General features: G+C 45.0%; 1 pseudogene; it reads left to right on the top strand.

Annotated features, from left to right (window-relative positions):
* Positions 1–202: 202 nt before the first annotated feature.
* On the top strand, positions 203–3,714 carry LOC123191348 (G-type lectin S-receptor-like serine/threonine-protein kinase B120; annotated as a pseudogene).
* The last annotated feature ends 523 nt before the right edge of the window (positions 3,715–4,237 follow it).

Below are 4,237 nucleotides of genomic sequence, written 5' to 3'. Positions count from 1 at the left end.
CCAAGATCTTGCATTATTCAGTCATCTGCCTCTTCCACGGACGAAAATGCCTGGAGGCTGCCTGTGCTTCATCTTCGTCAAACCTTTTCTTTTTTTGGCTTGTAGACCAAGGCTCATTGGGTGCAAGTATATATACACTTACTCAGTTACTCCCACTTTGCAGACTAGTTTTGTACCAAGATTTTTGTCGCCTGGTTGATCCATGGATTGGCTGGCTCTCACCTGCCGCGCTGCGGTGTTGATCCTCCTGTTCCCGCCGTTCGGTGCGTCCGACGACCGGCTTGTCCCTGGTAAGCCGCTCTCCCCTGGCAGCACCATCGTCTCCGATGGGGGTGCTTTCGCCTTAGGCTTCTTCTCCACAAACAACTCCACCAGTACTCCAGCCAAGTTGTATCTTGGCATATGGTACAACGACATTCCAGAGCTCACCGTGGTGTGGGTCGCCAACCGAGAAACCCCAGCCATCAACATCACTTCCTCCTCACCGGTGCTCTCACTCACCAATTCCTCCAATCTCATTCTCTCTAATGGTGATGGCGGCGGCCGTGTCCTCTGGACGACGACCAACCTATCCGCTACAACAGGGTCGTCTACCCCTGCGGCGGTGCTTTTGAACACCGGTAACCTTGTTATCTGGTCGTCAAATGGCACCACGTTGTGGCAGAGCTTCGACCACCACACCGACACGTACCTCCCTGGTATGAAGCTTCAGATCAAGTACAACACCCACGATGGCGGTGACCGCCTCGTATCCTGGAAAGGCCCCGGCGACCCCTCGTCGGGCCGTTTTTCTTTTGGATTCGATCCCACCACATTCCTCCAGGTATTCGTCTGGGACGGGAAGCGCCCGGTGTTGCGCAGTGCCCCATGGACAGGGGACCTTGTGGTGAGCGAGGGCCGATACCAACAGGTGAATGCCAGCACAGGGGTCATCATGTACCATGCCATCGTTGACAACGATGAGGAGATCTACACCACATATAGCCTCTCCGATGGAACCTCGCACACTAGGTTTGTGCTGACCTACTCTGGCGAGTTCCAAATCCAAAGCTGGAACAACAAGTTGTTTGCGTGGGAAGTCCTCGTGAAGTTGCCCTCCGCTGAATGCAGCCTATACGGCTATTGTGGTCCGTACGGCTACTGTGATATGATGGCAGCAATCCCAACATGCAAGTGCCTAGATGGTTTCGAGCCGGCTAGCACGGAGGAGTGGGCGGGTGGTAGGTTCTCTATGGGATGCCGGCGGAAGGAGCCATTGGGCGGGTGTGGTGAAGGTTTCTTGGCCTTGCCGGGGATGAAGCCACCCGACAAGTTCACACTCGTCGGTGGGGGCAAGAGTACATTCGAGGAGTGCGCAACAGAGTGCAGCCGCAACTGCTCCTGTGTGGCGTACGCGTATGCTAACCTGAGCAGTAGCAGGTCTGGAGGAAACGTGACAAGGTGCTTGGTTTGGGGCGGGGAGTTGGTAGACACCGAAAAGCTTGGCGCGGTGTTTGGTAGAAACACGCTCTATCTCCGACTTGCTGGCCTAGATGTGACAGGTGGTACCGCATTCTCTCCTTGTACTAAGTTTCAAATCAAAATCTCTCCCTTTACTAGTTTGTAATTGGAGTAATTCTATTGTTTACCATATTTACGCTATGTATGTATTGCACAGGTAAAAAGACAGAGAGCAATGTAGCGAGGATTGCGCTACCAGTTTTAGCAATTGTTCTGGTACTCCTATTCATAGCCTTTGCATGGTTAAAGTTTAAAGGTGCATTTAGCCCCCCAACCGCCCCCACCCCTCTAAAAAATGAGATATTCCATCTCAGCTTGCAATTCATATTTACTACCGTGTTGTACCCTTGGAATACAAAATCTTTACATCATTTGGACGCGTAAAACCAGAGCAAATAACCCTTATATGAGTTTAGCTTGCTTTAACCAAATGATGTAATCAAGATGGACAATCTACTAAAAATAATAATGGAGTACAAATGCCAGAGAAACCATACTCGACATCGCCTGGCTTCATAAAACAAAGATTGATGATGTGTAACCTTGCTATGAATTCGAGGTATCGAGGAATAGGTGAGCCTGATTGAGTACACACTGCACATGCTATGGGGTGAGGAGGTAGGGGTTAGAGGAGGATTCTAGGGAAGTATGTGTGGGTATTAGTCGAACACCAGCAAATTCCAAGGGTCAAAAGGAACAATTTCATTATTATTTCTATTTCCATGATATACTCATCAAAGAATAAATGATTATAATATTGTGGAAGCAGGTAAGAGCGAAAAGTGGAGAAAGCGTAAAAAATTATCATTGGGTGAACTTGAAGAAGGAAACCCTCCCCATGATCATGAATTTCCATTTGTAAGATTTGAGGAAATTGTCATAGCAACTCACAACTTCTGTGAAACGTGTAAGATTGGACATGGAGGCTTTGGCAAAGTTTACAAGGTAACACATTTAGTAACTTTCTATATTATTCATTGCAATATCAACATAATTTAGTGGCTCATGCATCTAGGGTTTTATCTTCATATTCTCTAAGGAATGTTAGGTGGTCAAGAAGTAGCTATCAAAAGGCTTAGTAAGGATTCTCAACAAGGAACAAAGGAATTCAGCAATGAAGTAATTCTAATTGCCAAATTGCAACATAGAAACTTGGTTCAACTCCTCGGGTGTTGCGCGGACGGAGATGAGAAGTTATTGATTTATGAGTATATGCCTAACAAGAGCTTGGATGCTACCCTTTTTGGTACATATTCTAGGACCACACCATCATATCCTATAACAACTCAAAACATTCTTTTTCTTACATTCCTTCTATTTACAGATGACTCAAGAAAATTGTTACTGGATTGGTCGACATGATTTAATATAATCAAAGGGATCGCAAGGGGGCTTCTTTATCTCCACCAAGATTCAAGACTGACAATAACTCATAGAGACCTAAAAGTTGGAAATGTTTTGCTAGATGCAGAGATGAAACCCAAGATAGCAGATTTTGGTATGGCGAGGATATTTGGCGATAACCAACAAAATGCAAATACTCAACGCGTTGTTGGGACCTAGTGAGTATCCATTGAAAGAAATATCATATTAACTTCTCTTTAAAAAAAAACTCTCAGTTTAACAACTAAAAATATCAAGCAGTGGCTACATGGCTCCTGAGTATGCAATGGAAGGCCTCTTCTCTACAAAGTCTGATGTATACAGCTTTGGTGTGTTACTATTAGAAGTTGTAACTGGTATTAGAAGAAACTCCAATAGTGAAACCATGGGTTTCCCTAGCCTCATAATCTATGTAAGTACACAAAGGACTTCTCACAAGTTTCATTTAGAAAAGGGGATCTAGTTTTGAAAACATTTTTTATTTTGACTAACGAAAAAATAATAATATGATCTTCTTGGTTGTTTCAGTCATGGAATATGTGGAAAGAAGGGCGGGCAAAGGAGTTGCCGGACTCATCTATCATGGATGCTTGTTCACTAGATGAAGTTGTGCTTTGCATCCATGTAGCACTCCTGTGTGTCGAGGAGAACCCAGATGACAGACCGCTTATGTCATATGTTGTGTTCGTCCTGGAGAATGGAAGCACCACACTTCCGGCCCCCAATTGCCCGGCCTACTTCGCGCGGCGAAGAATTGAAATGGGGCAAATCAGAGAAGATATTCAGACTTCCGCAAACACTTTTACTCTTACCGAAATAGAGGGACGTTGAAATAACAATTGTTTTGTTTCTATAGATGTATCGAGCATTGCCAAAAGAATGTATGTCCGAGCAAAGTGGGCTTGCATTGTGTGTTTTTCAGAAGTCATCATCTTTGAATGGTTTTTTTTCGTTTTGGACCTGATAGGAATCTCAGTAGAAATAGTAATCAAGATACTTACAATAAAAAAATTCAGTACTTACAGATAACACAAAGTCGATGAAAATGATTTCACATTGGACACAAGTGATTAAATGGTGTTGTTCTTTTCTGCCATTCTTACGATGGGTTATGTGCTTAATTGCTAAAGAAATGATAGGACGGTCAGACAAAATCACAGTAAAGGACGTTGACTGAGGTGAAGTGTGCATGCGTTCATATGCACCTTTGAAGTCTAAACTGTGAGTGATCGAACTAGCCATGGGGTGGATTTTGAGTCCAATCATCAGGAGCAACTGTGCAAAGGAAGGCATGGCAGGTGAAGGCCGCACGGGCGAGGTTCGGGACGTCGGGAAGGCGGGCAAAGATCTCGCG

The sequence above is a fragment of the Triticum aestivum genome, chromosome 2A (genome assembly GCF_018294505.1).
Source record: "Triticum aestivum cultivar Chinese Spring chromosome 2A, IWGSC CS RefSeq v2.1, whole genome shotgun sequence".
Taxonomy (NCBI): Eukaryota; Viridiplantae; Streptophyta; class Magnoliopsida; order Poales; family Poaceae; genus Triticum; species Triticum aestivum.
This window is presented reverse-complemented; position numbering and strand designations above follow the sequence as displayed.